The following is a 20,150-nucleotide window of genomic DNA, read 5'->3' as shown; positions in this document are numbered from 1 at the left end:
ATCCTTCCCCTCTATGCGACACTGGTCAGGCCACAGCTGGAGTACTGCATCCAGTTCTGTGCGCCCCACTTCAGGAGGGATGTGGACAACATTGAAAGAGTCCAGAGGAGGGCCACCCACATGTTCCGGGGACTACAGGGCAGACCCTACATTGAAAGACTGCGGGACCTAAACCTGTTCAGCCTTCACAAGAGAAGGCTGAGGGGGGACCTGGTGACTGTCTATAAACTCACTAGGGGGGACCAGAAGGGTTTAGGGGAGACAGTGTTTCCCCTAGCGCCCCCTGGCATGACAAGGAACAATGGACACAAATTATTAAAGAGTAGGTTTAGATTAGACATCCACAAGAACTACTTCACAGTTACGGTGGCTAGGAGCTGAAACCAACTTCCTAGGGAAGTGGTGCTGGCTCCTACCCTGGGGATCTTTAAGAAGAGGCTTGATGCCTACCTGGCTGGACTCATTTGAGTCCAATTTTTTTGTTTTTTTTTCTCCCGCCCAGGCGGGGGGTCAGACTTGAAGATCTACAAGGTCCCTTCCGACCCCACTTCTGTGATTCTACGATTGAATGCCATCAGGTTTTGGTCCACCCAGCCTGCCTTCCAGTGTGACCACCTTCCCCCGCAGTTTAGTGTCATTTATGACCTTTGCTAGTCCGCATCTTGTGCCCGTATCCAAATTATTAATGAAGATGGTAAAGAATATTGGCCTGAGTACAGAGCCCTGAGGGACTCCACTGGTCATCTTGCACCATGTTGATTTTCTCCCATCAACTAAAACTCTTTGGGTCTGAACCCAGAGCCAGTTCCCCAGTCATTGGACTGTGTTATAGGAGAAAGCAGTAGCTGAAAGCCCCCTTTGTACATTTTCCTTCTGGACATGGATATAACAGAAGCCCCTTCTTGCCTGCACCCTTCCATTTCATTAATTTATTTTCCTTTTAACTATTGGCAGAGACCCAGCACACTCATTACATGGGTGTAGCAAGACTCAGAGCAAGCCAGAAAGTTGAAGTGGCTTTCTGTAGGAGAAACCTAGAAACTACATCTATATATCAGTTAAGCTCAGGTTCACTAAAGAAAACAAAAGAAACAAAATACAAAATACAAAACAAAATAAAATATCCACTGCAAAGGCTGTACATATATCCTGGTGCTAACCTATATCACTCACTGTCCCCAGGAGCCTTTGATCCTCACTACCTCACATTGCATTTTTATATATTTCTCACAGTGCATTTTCATGTTTCATCTGTCTCATCTTTACCGTGGCAGTTAGTATTTCATATTTTATACTTTTAAACTCTTAAGGAATGTACTCCCTATAGAACAAAGTTATACCTTGGACCATTGTTAAAACTGCATTGAAATTGGAATTGTAAAGTGATAAAATCTGTTGAGTGAATACGAGTGAATGATGATCATCAGTAGACAATAGCCTAGCCAAAGGAACCTCCATTTAAGCAAATCAAGCTAAAGAACTGATTCCTGGAACTGAGCACTCACCCTATGGACTATACCTGTAACCCATGACAATATAGCCATTAAGTCATTAAGTCAACGGTGGACTCCTGAAACTTCAGGTACCAGCAGGCAGAGACCCCTGTGACTAATAGTTGCCAGGTACTGCTCAAGGCTCATGTGGGACAATGACCTCTGGATTTGGTAGCCAAGATGCTGTGGGATCACACAAGTCTGCCAGAAAGGGATAAAAGGCAGTGAAGTATGACTCTCAGTGATGCCCTCTCATCCAGCACCTGACCCACTGAGGCAGAAGGCCAAGCAGGAGACCCCGTTCTGGAGAAGACATCACCTTGAAGGAAGCTGACCATCAACAGCAGACTCCAGGGCTTCAGATAGTTAAATATATTGACACCAATCACTACAGCAGCCACTACACACTGTACTACATGGGTTTGAATAAGTGAGTGCATGTGTGTGGTGTATGTGCTAAGGTGACCAGTACCACCCATAACTCAAAATTTGCAGTTATGATTTTATGGGTAACTTCACATCCTGTCCAATAAACTAGAATTTATTTTGATCCTGTGAGTTGGTCCTTTGTAGCCAACACAGTTTAACCATGAGGTCATCACGGGAAATCAAGTCAAAGTTTTAATTGAACTCCAGATGTATGACATCAACCTTGTCTCCCTTGTCCAAGTAGTGCATCACCTGGTCATAGAAGGAGATGAGGTTGGTCAGGCAAGAAATTCTAGCAACAGACCCATATTGGCTGGCTTTCAGAAGGTTACCTTCCATTAACCTGTTGCTGAATGGATCCCTTGATGATTTTCTCTAAGATCTTTCCAGGGATGGACATCAGACTGACTGGCTTATAATTCACTGGAACTTCACCTCTTTCCCTTCCTGAAGATTGGGACCATGTTGGCTCTTTTCTAGTCTTCCAGTACCTGACCTGAGTGCCACAAGTTCTCAAATATCTCTGCCATAGGGCATGCTATGATGTCTGCTAGCTCCTTCAAGACTCTCAGGTGCACTCCATCCAGACCCATGGACTTACGGATGTCTAGCCTCTCAAGGTGCTCCCTCATTTGATCTGTGTCAATTGTGAGCCCATATCCCACTCCCTGGATGTTTTGCACCCTGTATGATAGTGTGACCCCCTTGGGTGGGTGGAAAACTGATGCAAAGTAAGGCTTTTGAGGAGACTGGCTTTTTCTTGGGTGTCAAACATCAGCTACCCCATTTGATCTTGCAGGGGCCTGATTTTGCCTTTGACCTTTCTCTGGCTCCCCACATATCTGAAGAAGGACTTTTTGTTATCCTTGATTCCGGTGGCTAGCCTGAGTTTTCTTTCTGCCTTGGCTTTTCTGGACTTTTCTGGACTTCTCTCTACAGGTGTGGGCTAGTGCTGAGAAGTCCTCCTTGGTGATGATTCCTTCTTTGCATCTGGTGTAGGCTTCTCTTTTAAGTTTCAGGAGGTCCAAAAGTTCCCTGTTTAGCCAAGGGGGCTTCCCTGACCACTGACTGCATTTTCTGTGGGACAGGATAGACTTCCCTTGTGCTTCAAGGATTGTGTTCTTAAGGAATAACCATTCCTTGTGGACTTCCCTTTCTGAGGGGACATTGTTTCTTAATTCCCTACTGACTAATTTCCTGGGTTTGTGAAAGTCAGCCTGATCAAAGTTGAGGATTTTTGTTTTACTGAGGGATTTTCCTGCCCTGCGTTAAACAAAGCGATCAGTTTCATGTTCGCTGTCACCTAGCTTCCCCTCAGATCTTTCAGCAGTTCATGCCCTTTGGCTAGAACCAGATTCAACAATGCCTCTCCCAGTGTCCATAGACCTCTTGCATTAAGTAGAAGTCATCAATGCAAGTGAGAAACCTATGTGACTGATCAGATTTGGCCATATGTTCATCCCATAAGGTGTTGGGGAGGTTGACGTCCACTGTGATGACCATGCATCGGGATCATGTAGCCCCAGCCAGTTCCCCATTAAATTCATGATCCAGTTCTTCTTCTTGGTTGGGAGGTCCATAATAGAATCCTACCCTTATATCCTCTTTCCCATGCTCTCCCTGTATTTTAACCCAGAGGGTCTCAAGGTGCCCTTCTTGGTTAGTGAATTCAGTTTGAAGAGAAGTGTACTGCTCCTTGACATAAAGAGCTGCACCTCCACCCTTCTTCCCAACATGGTCTCTCCTATACAAGGTATAGCCTTTTTTAACTACAAGCAAGTTGTAGGTGGAGTCCCACCAGATCTCTGTTATCCCTACAAGATCATAATTTTTATCACACAAGAGAAAAGCCACTTCCTCTTGCTTGTTTTCCAAGCTCTCGGCATTTATGTACAGGCAGTTGAGTCTGCCATGAAAAGTCCTAGGCTTCCTTGTATGATGGGACATGGCATTTCCTAGGGCTGTTATCAGAGTGGACTCTCTTGGGCTACCTAAGCTATTACTGCTGTGGTTGACATGACCTAGGCTAGAACTGTTAATTGACCTCCCATCCCCCAGTGATCTTAGTTTAAAGCCCTATGGAGTAGATCAGCCATTCTGTCTGAAAAGAGCTTGCAGGGTGAAATAGAGGCCACCCCTTCCCAACAATTTGTTACTTCTCTCACTGAAGTGCAGACTGTGGTCAAAGAAGCCGAACCCCTCGTAATGGCACTATTGCTGAAATCTTTTGTTCCCTCCAGGGCCTGGGGCCTATGATCAGGAAGATGGAGGAAAAAAAAATACTTGTGCCCCTATACCCTGGAGCCCAGCCCCCAAAGCCCTGTTGTCATGCATGACCCAGGTGGGATTCCTTTGAGCTGTATCACTCATACCCACATGAATAAGTAGCATGGGATGGTGGTCAAAGGGCTGGATGAGTTTGGGGATCCCCTAAGTCACATCACAGACACAAGCCCCAGGGAGGCAGAAAACCTCATGGGCTAAGGGATCAGGGTGACAGATTGCCCCCTCTGTCCTCCTCAGGATGGAGTCACCCACCACAATTACTATGCATCTTCTTTGGGGTGCAGTTGCTGATGGCCCTCTATCCTCACATGCTGGAGCTGGTGCTGCTGATGTGAGGGGTTGAAAATGGTTGTCCAGCTCCAGGGGAGTGATAACCCTGGTGCAGTACCTCCTTGGGCTGGAGACTACCTTCATCCAGGCAACCCCTGGATGGACTTCATGGTGGCTCTTCTTTTCGGTTTCCTCATGGAGAGCCTGATAGTAGGCATGCAGTTCCTGTTCTGCCTCCCTAATGGTGCACTCTAAACCACTGCCTGGAACTCCCTAACCTGGAACTCTAGGGCATCCACCATTCAGTGCACCTCACAAAGGGGTACATCAGTGCTCCTAAACCCTGCTGCCTGCATCCGTGCTAGGCAGCCTCCACAGTTGGAGGACAGGGGCTCCGTCTGGGTGGAGGCTGAGGCTGTAGTTTACACCCAGGTGTGGGCATGGACCGCAGGCTCCATTTGGGTAGAGGCGAGAACCATAGGCTCCATCTGGGTGGAGGCCTCAGTGGTACCAGAGTGGGGGGGCTAGCTGCAGGAGGGGAACTTCAAGGTGAGATGCATCCCTCCCACCATGGTCCAAGTAGTATTTTGGGCTCCTACTGTACAGACCATTCCTTTAGGATCATTGCCTAGAGCCTCATGTGCTCCTGCTTGTCCTCCTGTGTAAACTCTTGTGATAAATCACATGCTGGGCCCAAAAGTGCACCTGTTTGCATGCGCTATTCCTGAGGCTCCAGTTGCATGACTCCAAGGGGGGTTGGGCCATGGAAGAGCTGGGAGGGGGTCTGACCCTCCTCAGCTCCTCTTAGCTGCCTTCCTAGCTCTACTAACTCTCATCCACTGCAGGCCCCACTTATGTCCCGGCTTTGCTGTGGGTCTCTGTGGGAGTCCTGGGCTTGTGGGGGTGCAATGCGCTTCTGCCCATGCATCTTTCACCACTTAAGAGATATATTATGATCACCTAAACTGACCTCCTCATTTAGCAACCCACAGAATTTCATCCAGGAATTTTGACCTTAGGCCCATAACTTTTGATCAAACTACTCTAATCCCAAAAGAACTAGTAAACTATGTCAGTAGAGCTGTCAACTTGAAATTAATGCAGTACTAGATTAAATTGGAAGAACACAGTCTTTTAGTCAACAAACAGATGTAAGGAGTAATTATGATGTTCCTGTCCTGGCATAGTTTATTAATAACTGCTTCTGGAAACATCAGCTAGTCACCTTCAATAATATTTTTAGCATAGTGAAAACTGTATTTCAATCCGACAATAAAAATCCTCATTCTGGCATTCAGTTCTTCCTATTTAGGTATGCAATAAAGTTCATTTCAGCTTTTGAAGATCAGCCATAAATCAAATTTAAATAGTGGATATCATACTGTGAAGTAAAAGCTTATTGTATTGATATGGAGCTTGAGTATACTCTGGAGTTACCTCAGATTCACAAAGCAATTAGCCAATAATGTTAAAAAGTTATGGCTAATTTAACTAATGTTTAATGGAGCCTAGTAAAGCTGTCAGGGTTGATGAGCCCAGTGAGATTCTGTGCAAGAACACACATTAAAGTTAGGGTCCTCATCTATTTTTGGCAGTTTAATCGGTACCCTGAATGATAGTCTTTCTTTCTAATGATATGAAAAAATATGCCTTTTTAAAATCCCCTTTATGATTTAAGTATATGCAGTAACACACAGATTTTGTCTCAACGAAAATTTTCTCAGTCAGCGTTCTACTTCTTAAAACACAACCAAAGAAGGTATGTGACATAATGTTATAGCTTTTATGGTAAGTGTGTATAAAATGTTATATAGTTTGTGGTTTTCAATATTCTAACGTATCTGTATGTGATTATCAAAATTGTTGATCTGCATGGATATTTGTGGAAAGAACAATTGGGATACAATGAAAGTATCAATTTTTCCAACAAAACTAAACAAACGTGTATTCTTGAGAGGTAATTTCCCTTGTGAGATATTAAGAGTTTAGAAAAATGATGATATGTCTTCCAAACAGCAGTTTGGAGGCCCCTAGGCTAAAGGACAACCTTTCTGAATAGGCCTCATGTTTTATTCATTAAATCCTGTGCACTTTTACAAGCTTTTCCACAAAGCCCATGTGACAGCAAAGATTCTTTTCCTTCAGAAAGATCAGCACCCAACTGTGAGTGGTTCACTTGCTTCCAACCCTACATATTCAAGTAATGCACCAGGCAGGGGAGTTATTCCAATGAAAAAAGAAACTTTCTCCTCAAAAAAAGAAAAAGTAGGGGGGTGTTATCTTCTTTGAAAGGAAGTCCTTCAATTAGTTAGAGTATTTGATAGAAGTATGAGACATTTCTTTGGAGGAAAAAGAAGAGATACATTTTTCTTTACTCAACTTAGTATCAATGCTTTCATATTCAGGATTATGCTACTGTGCACAATTTATTAAGTTTAGATTCAGAGGTAAATGGTGTGGCTAATTATAAGGAGAGCATTAGTTCAATATGGACTATAGGATTCTACATCCTGGGAACATAAAAAATACAAAAACTTTTGGAATATAATTTCTTATATTTTAATTTTGGGGTTTTTTTTGTATTTTTAATTCTGGCATTCTGGAGAAACCAGATGTACTCTTTCTTCTTTTGAAATTGTTGGGAGTTTTTTGCCACTTATTTTTAAAACATCAGAGTTTTACATTTTTGGTCATTAAGGGCATTTATGCACATACTTTTCTGTCCTGTGATGCACTGAGGATCTGCCGCTTCAGAGCAGAGTCGATTAATCAAGTTTGCTCTGCAAGCGAGCTGAGGCGAACTGCATTGCGTTGCATGCAGTTGTATACATGGCAAAATGAGTGTCAGCATGCAGAAATTGGTGGCAGTGAACTTTTAAACTAAAACACCTCTTTTGTGTTTTAGTTCAAAAGTGTGCCACTTCCATTTTCTCAGCGCTAACGTGCATTTCGCTGCTTATACAACTGCAAATGTTGCAAGTACCTGCATGTGTAAAAATGCCCTACGTTTTCCAAAACTGTAATACAAAATGTAGTTATTATGCCTGTTTCTTATGGAATCTGACCTTCCAAGCACAGATGGAATCTCCAATGGACCTATTTTGCCAACTAAATTACTGATACACAAGAAAGGAGACCCAGAAGCATTGTGGGAAAACTCTGAGACTCACTACACAAATAAAAATCATCTCCTTTGCCTTAGAAAAACTAAAAGGAAGTGATGGTACTAGAAAAATAAATAAAATGGAAAATGTTTATTATTAGATTCTAAATTGAACTTCCATCTGAGACAATTTCATTTATGTCAGGCACTGAATTCATTTCTCATGCAAAAACATAAGCAACCTTATTTTCATACAACAGAAATACTATCAGCAGGAAAATATGCCAGGGAGACCCCTAGGCCCCATCTACACATTACACCTAAGACTTGATTAATCAGTTAATCGTGCCTTAAGTTGTGACTGAGCCAGATGTTCAATCAATAAATGGCATGATAAAGCAAGCAATAAGCCACAACGTTATTGCACCAAAAATGTGTAGTAACTTTGTCACTTGTTCACTTTCATATGGAAAGCTGCTACTGTCATGAGCACCATCATCTGCAGGGCTTGTAGCAGTGCAAGCCTGGGTTTGTCACCCCAGGCTCCCCTTGCATGGACTATTAGGTGTAATGAGATCTGAGGCTGAATTGCACAATAATGCCTTCTACTATGCATGCGTGGCAGGCAGGAAGCATGATTGTATGTATCACAGATCAGATTCTATAATGTCTTTACCTGAATGTCTAAAGGGTCCCTTAGTCAGACTTGACTATAACAAAGAGCTACTAATAAATGAGGAAGCGGTTAAATATATGTTACCAATCACATCAAAGAACACAGCAACATTGTAAGCATTTATTTTGTTACAGTAGCTCTTGTTATAAAATTACAAATTAATATCAATGGCATTGAAAAGTGGCTTTCAGAAAAATATCAAATTATTTGGGATAAATGGATTTGGGATATTTTCTTCCAGCAATTACAGAAGTTAAGTTATATAGTTTATATATATATAATTTTTCTTGTCTACAATCTAATTTCAATTTACATAATATAATCAATGTATTTTATTATATAAAACTTTTAAAGGATTATTCGTGTTTCTCCAAATACACAGTTAGCTGATTCACTCTTAAAGAATCTGGAGAACTTCCTAATTCTTGTTGACTGCACCTGGTAATACCAAAATGTTTATAACATCACTTTTCTGTCAAAAATCAATCCAGGCAGGCATCAAGTCTGAATAGAAATGCTGCTGCTGCCTCTCCCAGGCAGTTGGTTTAAAACGTTAGGTGAAGCAGGACTCAAAGGTGGGTGCAAAAAGCTAAGCTCATAAAAAGGATTTTAAAAATCTACTTTGTCTAAATAATCCCACTGTATTAAGAAAATACATTATAAAAATTGGCTCTGTTCTACATGACTAAGAACAGTGTAATGTTATTAAGAATTTCAGAGACTGAACCATTAAAAAAATATAAACAAAAATAAAAATAGTCTAAAATCAAGATGCCAGTTCCTCCAGACAATATCCAATGAAATTCCTCCAGACAATATCCAATGATAATTTACACTTCATTTCTTGGAAGATAAAAAATGAGAGAGAGAAAGAACAGGAAAACTTTAACACTTTTTAAAGATTTTGCTTTAAAAAATATTCTCATTTCAAAGACTGCACAAAAATCAATTGAATAATAGATATCCTTCAAGGAAGACACCATATCAAATCAAAACCAAAGAATGAATTGAACTGTTCCAATCCCAAGCCCTAGAAGACCTCCTTACTAATATGAATCCACACTATTAGAATTGGTTAGAAACCAGAGTTTATAAGAAAGATAATAAATAAGGGACTTAGGGCAGTGACATGAGAACAAGCATCTCTGCAGAAACCTAGGCATATAACTTTACTTCTTGTTCTTAAAAAATATTTCAGTCTCCTTACATAACCTAATAACAGTCTCATTATTGGCAGTGTTCCCTAAGTATTACTCTAAAATAGCTATGGAAAAATATCAGACATACTGAAAATAGCAGTGAAACTTCATCTGAATCCCTAAGGCAAATTTGCAAAGTTTTTAACAGTTATTAGTGTTCAGTATTAAGTAGCATCAACTCATATTCATATCAGATAAACTTTAGAGTGGGTGAGGTAAGAAGATAATAAAATGACCATTGTCCTTATCATCCATACTGTGGGCAGACTGTAGACATGGTGAGGGGTTAAACTGAAACCCCTGTGATCTCACCTGGCTGGTACTCCTCCTAATAGCCCATCGGCAAGCGCACTTGGAGTTTCCAGGCTCCCCCTTCGTCTTCTGACTTAACTTCCTGCTCCAGCCTCAGAGAGTGGTGTGGTTTGGTGTGGGGAACAGTGGGTGAGGTTAGGGCTGCATAGGTATACATTGCAGTGCTGGGAAGGGCACCTATGTGGGTGTGTAGTGCAAGGAGGTAATGATAGCAGGAGGGAGAGGAGGGTATCTGTGCAGGTGCACAGTGTAGTAGTGTGGGCATCCATACAGCATATGCCCTGAGGCCCTTGGCTTGCGCTGGTACAACACTTGGGCCATGCAGCTCCTACTGGTGCAAATCACAGGTTGTGAGGCTCATGGCCACTTAAAAGTTGGACAACTGTGATTTAAATACTCCTTGAAAACATCCTTGAGCTAAACAGTCAGTACACACATACTACATTAAGGTGAGATTTTTATCTACTCTTACCAAAATTACATATTCCATTAGAGTTGTGCCAAAGTAGAGTTTGGAATTAATACAGAAATATAATCTATACTATGCCAATGGCAGAAAAAATGGATTTTGGAAAGAAACTATATCTTTTTCAGACTTCATCAGGTCTATATTGATTTTGTGAGTGCTTATATTTAGGGCTTAGCCCAATGTTCATTTTCTTCAGGGAGTGCCCCTGCTCTCTCAGAAGATTCCACGGGTGTACAGATGTTTGGAATTTTTATCCCAAAGTAAAAATGGCCACTCTGGGAGAAAAATTACTTGGGAACAACCTGAGTGAAGTGGCTCCCCAGAGACTCTCTCTCAGGAGACAGAATGTCTGTACGAGCAGGAGACACAGAGCCATCCTCCAGAATCCTGATTTGCTTAGTTTTTTTACCCCACCTCCCACTGGGCCAGGGAAACTGTGTACCACTCCCAGCCATGCAAGGAGTAAAACACACCACCTGAGTGCTTTGGCCTGAAGCACTTAAGGGAAACATTCTGCTACTGGCTTTTTCAGTGGCTCAGGATCTACTCAGGAAAGACAGAACCAGCCAACCTCTCCCCCCCATATAGTTTTTTTCACAGTCATAACTGATTCTCACAGTTAAAATCAATTTTCATGTATTCAAATAAAATATTTCATGTAATAAGCAAAGTTTATGTTCATTCAGTGCTTTACTACCATAGATACACTACCATATTTACTCAAACATAAGATAACCCCGCCCCAATAATTATATTCTATATGTGGAAAACTTATACATTTATTATAATTTTCCAATATAGGATCTAATTATTGCAGGTTTGCCTTGAATTTGTCTCCCACCCACTGCTACAGCATGGAAAATTAATGTATCATGTCAAAAGGTCTCCTTGCATTCTCCCCCTGCAACTTCTTCCCCTTGCATACTTTTTAGTGATTTTGTTTTTGACCTCAGGATCTCCCAGGGTCAATCTCTCTCTCTCCCCACACACAATGCAAGGTAGCCATGTATGTGCCACGTGTGGTGCTGGAGATGGGTGTGCAACACACATGCCTCACAGTCACATCAGTGGCAGTGATGGCAGTGCAGAGGAGCCATAGGGTAGCCCAGGTGTGGGCTCCAGGTGGCATCAGCAAAAAGGGTCTGGCAGTGATGAGGGAGAAGGGCAGCTTTTCCCTGGCACTGAACAGCAGCTGCTGCCCAGCTGCTACCACTGCTTAACGTGGGTGGGTGAGTCTGGAGCAAGTGCGGGGCAGGCCAGGGTCGGGCCTGTTTGCGCAGGATGTGTCTGGTCTGCTCTAGCTGGAGTCAGTCCGGAATAGGCACAGGACAGGCCAGAGTTAAGGCTGGGGCTGTGTGTTGTGTGTTTGTGGTGGTGGCAGGGGAGGAGCTGCAGGGCACATGGGCTCTGGACTGTTGGGTGGGGGGATACTGACTATTGTTTAACTGTGCAATCAACTTTTTTTTGATCTTGCAATTAATTGTGATTTTTTTTTTATAGTTTGTCAGCCCTAATAAAAATATTCCTTAAATAAGATGCATGCTAACCCCTTCCCTTAAATTAAGCACCTATTACCCTGCTTCCCTTCTGTGGGTAACTTATTAAGAGTCTCTCTCTCCCTCCCCTGTTTTTTTTTTACTTTAATATTTACATGAACCTCATTTCAATAACAGATTCATTAAATTCAGTTGCATTTTACATGACAGTCTTCTCATATCCTTCTCCTGTGTAACGCTAGGGAAAGGCACAATAAACTTTGTGCTTGCTTCTCTATCTCAAACAATTCAAAGTAGTCTGCCCCTTAAGGAACAACATTCTGCAAGAGCTACCCTAGATGCTTGCTATAGGTACCCCCGGAGTAGTGTTAGTCTGCACCATCCCATTGTAGCCTGTCAGGCATCATTGAAACATAATTGTCTCACTGATGAATGCTCAGTTTCTTTATCTAGTTATTTCTTCTTTGTCGACATGGAGCCTGAGTAATGTGTTTTTCTCCTAATGGCATTCTGGACTTCAGATGTTTTATAGGTCTCCTTCAAAGCCATCCTCTGCAGACATAGCTCATTACCTTATTCAGAATTTGTAGAGCACTTCAGTGTGAGGTTACTAAACGCAATACAAATACCTTAATGTTACTACTACTGAAATTTAAATAGGCACTTACAGATACAGGAAACTGAATCTTCTTTTAAATTGAGCTCCAGTGAGCTATTGCCAAATGACTTAAACTAGTGGTTTGCAAACTAGGATATGTATACTTCTGTGAGTGCACAGCACTTTGCCAAAGAGTGTGAGCCAAAATTTTAATAATAGCAGTGGAGCTTCTGATTGGTAAGTAAACATTGAGTAATGGCATTGTCATACATTGTCAAGCAGCAATATTTATAGGTAGCAAGATACAGGTAAAAAAAGTTTGAAAACCACTGAGAAAAACATATTTTTTTCATGTGTAACATAGGGTGAGCTTGCATATCCAGAAAACGATATTTAATAACAGAACATTTTGGCATATTGATTATCTGAACAGACAACATTCACTGGGTTCCTAAATGTTGTCATGTAATTTTTGATACTTCATAATTTAAGATGACTGACTTACTGTGTTTACTATTAATCTAGCTTCAAAAGTTTGGCCTAATTTTGTAGTTTTATTTTGCTTCTATGTTCTGGGCTACTGCAAATGATTGGGATCTTGAGGAGTCACTAAGGAGTCACAGATGAGAAGTGGTCAACCAAAATCTATTGAGTTTTTACTATCTCTAAAGGCTGCTGAATCTTAAAAAATGTCCTCCTAAACCAATTATGTGCAAAAACTTTCATATTTTAACCTGTTTGTATATTATCACTTACTAAGCTGATCAATTAACTAAACTTCTATTCCCAGCAACACAGACTGTCTTAATTCTGCTTCTGGGTTCTGGGTTACTTATTAGATTGAAACACAGTCCTGCTAAAAAGTTTTGTGGTCATGATGGTACCTGTTTAAAATGTAATTTTAATATATAACCTATCAGTTTCAATCAAAACTATTTTAACATACTGTTACTATTTTTAAGACAGCAATATCAAAGACTGAGTAATATTCTCAGATTAGCTACTGGCCAGAATTTTGATTTTACTTTGATTAAACACATGCAAATCTCTAAACTCTCTTTTTATTTCTTTTGAAGAATGTTCTGTATTGTATCTCTTTTTCCCCCCAAAAGTGATATTGAATAGAAAGGCTTCTGTATTAATTGGGATTATTTTTCTGAGCAGGTGCTGGTGTGCCTAAAATTGATTAAAAAAACATATACAATGCAGTATCCACGAGTATTACACATTTCAATAACCCCGTCATTGAAAAACATTAATGTGGAGAAGTATTTCTGCCTCATGAATAAGTAACATATAGTTATTAACTACCAAACCAGAAAATCCTTCTCTTATTAATACATTTATTCACTTACATTTCCATCAACATGAGAGCTTTGATGAAGGATAAAGATGATAATGTAAGATCTCTGTTAGATCCTGACTCCATGAGGCACCCAAACTAGGGAGACGACGATCCAGTTGGCCCTGAATCCTGTTACTCATTAGCCAGAGCAAGCAGGGAGCAAATACCAGTACACATTGCTCTCAACAGCTTTATTCAGAATGGAGACAGCTTAAGGGCAAAGATCCCTCACAGACTCACAGCCTGTGAACCAGGGGATCTGAAACAAACAATAGTTCTTTCCACATTTAAACACTTTGGTTCATGCTCATTAACATTTGTTCCACCTCCATCCCTCCTGTTCCATCCATTTCTCCTCCCATCTCAAGCTCCACCTCTGTTTACTGTTTATTTCATTAGCATGGAATTGCCTATGCATTTCATTTATTTACATGCCTCTTTACTTAGATCTTCAAGATCTAAGGTTTTAGAGAGAGTCTTTATCGCTGTGTTATTTAGTAAAAGTGTGAAGCTCCTCTTTGAATAGACCAGTGGTACTAAACCTATCAACTCCCACAAGCTGGATGAGTGGTGTGGGCCTGGTCCATGGGATCTTTCATAGGGTCAGCACGTGGGTTTGGACCCTGTGCACCCTGATCATGCTCCACATGCCTGATTTTTGCCTTGCTCCACCCCAATCTGGCCCCGCATGCAATGATTGGGCCCAGTGCTGCTCCTGTCTTATACCTGGGTATGTGGGTCCTGATAAAGCCCTGGACGGCCCCACACACCCATATCAAGCCATGCACTGATAAGACCTGGCGCTGCACCACTCCAGTGCTGTGCACCTGATTTAGCATGCAGGGCCTGCTGTGGTCGCCATGCATCTGGAAGTTTGGCATCAGGGAAGCAGCAATTAACACTGCCACTTCTCCCCTGCCACCAAATATTCAGACTTGGGAAGACCCTGGCAGCTTATGACATGGCTGTAGTTTGGTTTGGTCTATGGGCTGGGGGTTGAGCACCTCAACCAAGGCAAATAGTAATATATAATAATTTTCTCAAGCAGAGCAATGATAAGATAACCTGAAAGGCAAAACACAGACATTTCCCATTCTAAAACTTAATATTTTGCAAAGCTATTTCTGTTTTAAAAGAAATTTATAGATTTAATTCTTTTGTAACCTTATTTGTAAGTTTTTTCTACAGAAATTGCTAAATTTATTTATTTTAAAAATATTGGAAATAACAATCACGGCCTTAAGATTGCATAAGAGTTTCCTTTATACAAGTCCTCTACCTGTTGCTTACAACTTGGTATCTCTTCCTCTTTATAAATCCTTTGTTATATTAACAAAATGAAATGAACTCATTCCATCTGCAGAGAATGCGTAGAAGACATTGCACTTTAATTCCTTCCCACTTGAGCCCATTTTATATAGCAGGCTTGATTTTGTATGCAGTAGATTCATAGATTCATAGATTCATAGATGCTAGGGTCGGAAGGGACCTCAATAGATCATCGAGTCCGACCCCCTGCATAAGCAGGAAAGAGTGCTGGGCCTACATTACCCCAGCTAGATACACATCCAACCTTCTCTTGAATACCCCCAGGGTAGGGGAGAGCACCACCTCCCTTGGGAGCCCGTTCCAGAGCTTGGCCACTCAAACTGTGAAGAAGTTCCTCCTAATATCTAATCTAAATCTGCTCTCCTCCAGCTTGTGGCCATTATTTCTTGTAACCCCCGGGGGCGCCTTGGTGAATAAATACTCACCAATTCCCTTCTGTGCCCCCCTGACGAACTTATAGGCAGCCACCAGGTCGCCTCTCAACCTTCTCTTGCGGAGGCTGAAAAGGTCCAGTTTCTCTAATCTCTCCTCATAGGGCTTGGCCTGCAGGCCCTTAACCATACGAGTGGCCCTTCTCTGGACCCTTTCCAGGTTATCCGCATCTTTCTTGAAGTGCGGCGCCCAGAATTGCACGCAGTACTCCAGCTGCGGTCTGACCAGCGCCCGATAGAGGGGAAGTATCACCTCCTTGGACTTATTTGTCATGCATCTGCTGATGCATGATAAAGTGCCATTGGCTTTTCTGATGGTTTCATCACACTGCCGACTCATGTTCATCTTGGAGTCTACTAGGACTCCAAGATCCCTTTCCACTTCCGTGCCACCCAGCAGGTCATTTCCTAGGCTGTAGGTGTGCTGGACATTTTTCCTCCCTAGATGCAGCACTTTGCATTTCTCCTTGTTGAACTGCATTCTGTTGTTTTCTGCCCACTTGTCTAACCTGTCCAGGTCTGCTTGCAGCTGTTCCCTGCCCTCCGGCGTGTCCACTTCGCCCCATAGCTTAGTGTCATCTGCAAACTTGGACAGAGTACATTTCACCCCCTCGTCCAAGTCGCTGATGAAGACATTAAAGAGTATCGGTCCAAGCACCGAGCCCTGCGGGACCCCACTGCCCACACTCTTCCAGGTCGAAACCGACCCATCCACCACAACTCTCTGGGTGCGACCCTCCAGCCAATTCTCCACCCACCGGACTGTGCAGTCATCCAAGTCACAGCCCCTTAACTTGTTCACCAGTATGGGGTGGGATACCATGTCAAAGGCCTTCCTGAAGTCCAAGTATATGACATCCACCCCTCCTCCTGCGTCGAGGCGTTTTGTGACCTGGTCATAAAAAGAGACTAGATTGGTCAGGCACGATCTACCTGCCACGAACCCGTGCTGGTTTCCCCTCAGCATAATTTGCCCTGCCGGGCTCTCACAAATGTGAGCCTTGATGATTTTCTCAAAGATTTTGCCAAGGATGGAGGTGAGACTGACTGGCCTATAGTTACCCGGGTCCTCCTTCCTCCCCTTCTTGAAAATGGGAACCACATTGGCCCTTTTCCAGTCCTCCGGGACTTGACCCGTGCGCCACGAGCGTTCAAATATTCCCGCCAGTGGCTCTGCAATGATGTCGGCCAGTGCCTTCAGTACCCTCGGATGGAGCTCATCCGGGCCTGCCGACTTAAAGGCATCCAGTTCCTCCAAGTGACCCTGCACCACCTCAGGGTCCACGCATGGAAGTCTGGTGCCTTGCTGCTGCCTCCCTACACTCCCAGTGAGAGACTTGTCATGCCTCTCACTTAGGAACACTGAGGCGAAGAACTCGTTGAGGAGTTCAGCCTTGTCCCCTCTGTCCGTCACCAATTGTTTCTGCCCATTTAGCAGGGGTCCTATTCCTCCCTGGGCCTTCCTTTTACTCCCTATATATCTAAAAAACAATTTCTTATTGTCTTTTACTTGGGTTGCCATCCTCAGCTCCATGGTAGCTTTGGCCTGTCTAACTGCCTCCCTACAAGCACGAGCAGAAGAGGTATATTCCTCTTTGGTGATCTCTCCCTGTTTCCACTTTTTATGTGCTCCCCTTTTGGCCCTTAGTCTGCCCTGGATTTCTCTGGTCAGCCAGGGAAGCCTCCTGGCCCCTTTCCCTCTTTTACCTCGCACGGGGATCGTCTCGCTTTGTGCGAGAAGGATAGCTTCCTTAAGGCACAGCCACCCTTCTTGGGCTCCCATCGTTTCAAAACTACTACTCTGCAGTGCATCCTTCACTAATCGCCTGAGTTTGCTGAAATCAGCTTTCCTAAAGTCCAGCATGTTCACCCTACTGGTTACCTTACCCACTCGACGCCTTATGTTGAATTATACTTTTAGGTGATCACTGTCCCCCAGATGGCTACCGATCTGTAGGTCCCCTACTATGTCATCCCCCGTTGCCAATACCAGATCCAGTAAGGCATTCCCCCTAGTGGGACCATGTACCTCCTGCGTCAGGTGGAGGTCCTGTACACAGGTTAGAAACCTGCGTGAGCGGTGGGACTTTGCTGTCTGTGTCTCCCAGCAGATGTCCGGGTAGTTTAGGTCCCCCATGACCACCGCCTCTTTAGCTTTTATGGTCTCTGAGAGTTGCCTCAGGAGCCCCAAATCTATTTCTTCCCCTTGATGTGGGGGTCTGTAGCAGACCCCTACCACCAAATCCTTTTCTCCTTGCCCCCCATGTAGCCTAACCCACAGTCCTTCTACTTCCTCATCCTTTGATTCTGTCTTGATGAGGGTTGATGTATATTGCTCCTTAACATAGAGCGCAACCCCTCCCCCCCTTTTCCCCACTCTGTCCTTTCTGTACAATCTATAGCCCTCGATATGTACCGCCCAGTCGTGGGATGGATCCCACCAGGTTTCCGTCAGCCCCACTAAGTCGTAGTCGTTTAGTGCAACCAGGAGCGCTAGTTCATCCTGCTTGTTTCCCATGCTCCTAGCATTAGTATATAGGCACTTGAGCCCTGTGACTGGTGCTTTTGCTACCCCCTCGCTCCAAGTCCTAAAGGGCTTTTTGTCCCTAACCTTCCCGTTCCTTACCTGTGCCGTATTGCTGTCCACCCCCTGCCTTTCACGTTCCCAAAGCTCTCTTTCTTCAGGCTGGGCTGTCCTTGTGGGTGCCACCTGGTTTGGTGGTCCACAGCCTCCCCCACCCTCATCTTCCCCTCCCCCCGACGAGCCTAGTTTAAAGCCCGCCGGAGGAGATCCGCCAACCTGGAAGAAAACACACGCTTACCTTTGGGGGACAGGTGAAGCCCATCCCAGCTGAGCATGTCCCTCGTTGTAATGTGTGGGTCATTGTCCAGGAAGCCGAAGCCTGCCTCGAGACACCACTGCCGAAGCCGCCAGTTGGTCTCTCGGATGCAGTTCTCATGCCGTCTTCCACGTCCGTTCACTGGTAGGATGGAAGAGAATACCACCTGCGCACCAAATTCCCTCAGCACGCTGCCGAGAGCCTGGTAGTCCGCCATCAGGTGATCGGGGGTTCTCCTGGCCGCATCATTAGTACCCACATGGACAAGGACCATGGGGTAGTAATCGGTGGGCTTGATCCTGGCCTGGATTACCTCCGTCACATCCTGAATCTTAGCTCCAGGCAGGCAGTAGACCTCTCGTGCTGAAGGGTCCTGGCGACAAATGGGCCCTTCCATACCTCTCAGGATGGAATCGCCTATGACGAGCACGCGTCTCCTCCTCTTCTGGGTCCTCTCGGATCTCTTGATCTGTTTGGAGTGTGAAGAATGTGGCATTTCTTCCTGCCCAAGGGTTTCCTCCTCCCTTTCCATCTCCTGCAGAGTCGCCAAGGCCTCGTACCTGTTCTCCAGTCGGACTGGAGAAGCTTGTACCTGCTCGCTGCGAGCCGCTCCGGTCCTGGCTGTGACCGTCTGCCACTCTGCCGTGGAGGTCCTTCCCTGGGCTGCTTCTTCCTTGGGTGCCTGGTCCTGCAGGGAAAGGAAATAACTGTCAATTTCCTCCTCCGCCTCCCTGATCCCCCTCAGCCTGCTAACCTCCTCCCGGAGCTCCCTCACCTGTGCCTCCAGAGCCCTAAGCCGGGCACCTGCCGGACAGGTGTGGGGGCTCCCAATCTCTGCCCCCCCCGGCCCTGCTGGGGATCCCCCGCAAGCCGGGAGGTAGGGGGACATCAGCTTCCCCATGGGCTCGGTCTGGGTGGAGGCCTCAGACCAGCCCCGGTTAGCCTTGTCCCCCTGGGCAGAGGCCCTAGCAGCACTCCTCGTAGACACCATTCTAAGCTGCTGTTTGTAGACCTGTGTGGTGTCTACGTCCTACCCGTACAGGAGTCCCACTCCTGGCCCTCCCAGCCCGCCCGCCGGCGCGAATGCCTGCGCAAACGCCGGCGCGCTCTTACAGAGCGCGCCTGTTTGCGCGCTCTGTTCGCGCTGCGCGGCTCGGGAGCGCGGCTCCCTACCGGCTCAGCTATATGGGACCTGGAGGGCTTCCCCTCCGGATCCGGCTCAGCTGTGCCGAGGCCCTCCGCCCCACTTACCTTCGGGGGATCAGCTGCTGCTGCCCCCGCTGCCGATTCCTCTGCTGCTGCTGCTGCCGCCGCCGCCGCTGCCTCGGGTCAAAAGTTAATTATGGGGCACACGTGCGTGCGGGACACACGTGTGCCTAACTCCTCTCCTTCCCGCTGCTGCTTCCCGAGTGAGGGAACTACGTCACCCTGTGGCTTTGAACCTGTGGTTTGAATTTCCCGCCCCCGCTCTAACGGCCAATCAGGTGCCTCGGTCTACCCGGAAGTGCCTGCCGGCAGTTCCGCCCCCTACGCTCCCCTGCTGGGGGGATCCGCTGCCGGGGAAGCCTGCTCCCTAAGGGTTAGCCCTTGAGGGGGCTTGCTGGCCTGGGGGGGCAGTCCCCTCCCTAGCCCTCCCTGTTTGCGCGCTCTGTTCGCGCTGCGCGGCTCGGGAGCGCGGCTCCCTACCGGCTCAGTTATATGGGACCCGGAGGGCTTCCCCCCCGGATCCGGCTCAGCTGTGCCGAGGCCCTCCGCCCCACTTACCTTCGGGGGATCAGCTGCTGCTGCCCTCGCTGCCGATTCCTCTGCTGCTGCCGCCGCCGCCGCTGCCTCGGGTCAAAAGTTAGTTATGGGGCACACGTGCGTGCGGGACA

General features: G+C 45.2%; 1 long non-coding RNA gene across 1 annotated transcript; it reads right to left on the bottom strand.

Annotated features, from left to right (window-relative positions):
• Positions 1 to 17,864: 17,864 nt before the first annotated feature.
• Positions 17,865 to 19,340, bottom strand: LOC149872802 (uncharacterized). The gene is made up of 3 exons (XR_016439802.1): positions 18,837 to 19,340; positions 18,590 to 18,745; positions 17,865 to 18,417 (listed from the first exon to the last, which is right to left on the bottom strand). It is a non-coding gene; the product is annotated as an uncharacterized LOC149872802 (long non-coding RNA).
• Positions 19,341 to 20,150: the final 810 nt, after the last annotated feature.

Source organism: Crocodylus siamensis, chromosome 1, assembly GCF_052110815.1.
Source record: "Crocodylus siamensis isolate JL-2025a chromosome 1, ASM5211081v1, whole genome shotgun sequence".
Lineage (NCBI taxonomy): Eukaryota > Metazoa > Chordata > Crocodylia > Crocodylidae > Crocodylus > Crocodylus siamensis.
The sequence above is the reverse complement of the archived record's forward strand: the minus strand, read 5'-3'. Positions and strand labels throughout refer to the sequence as shown.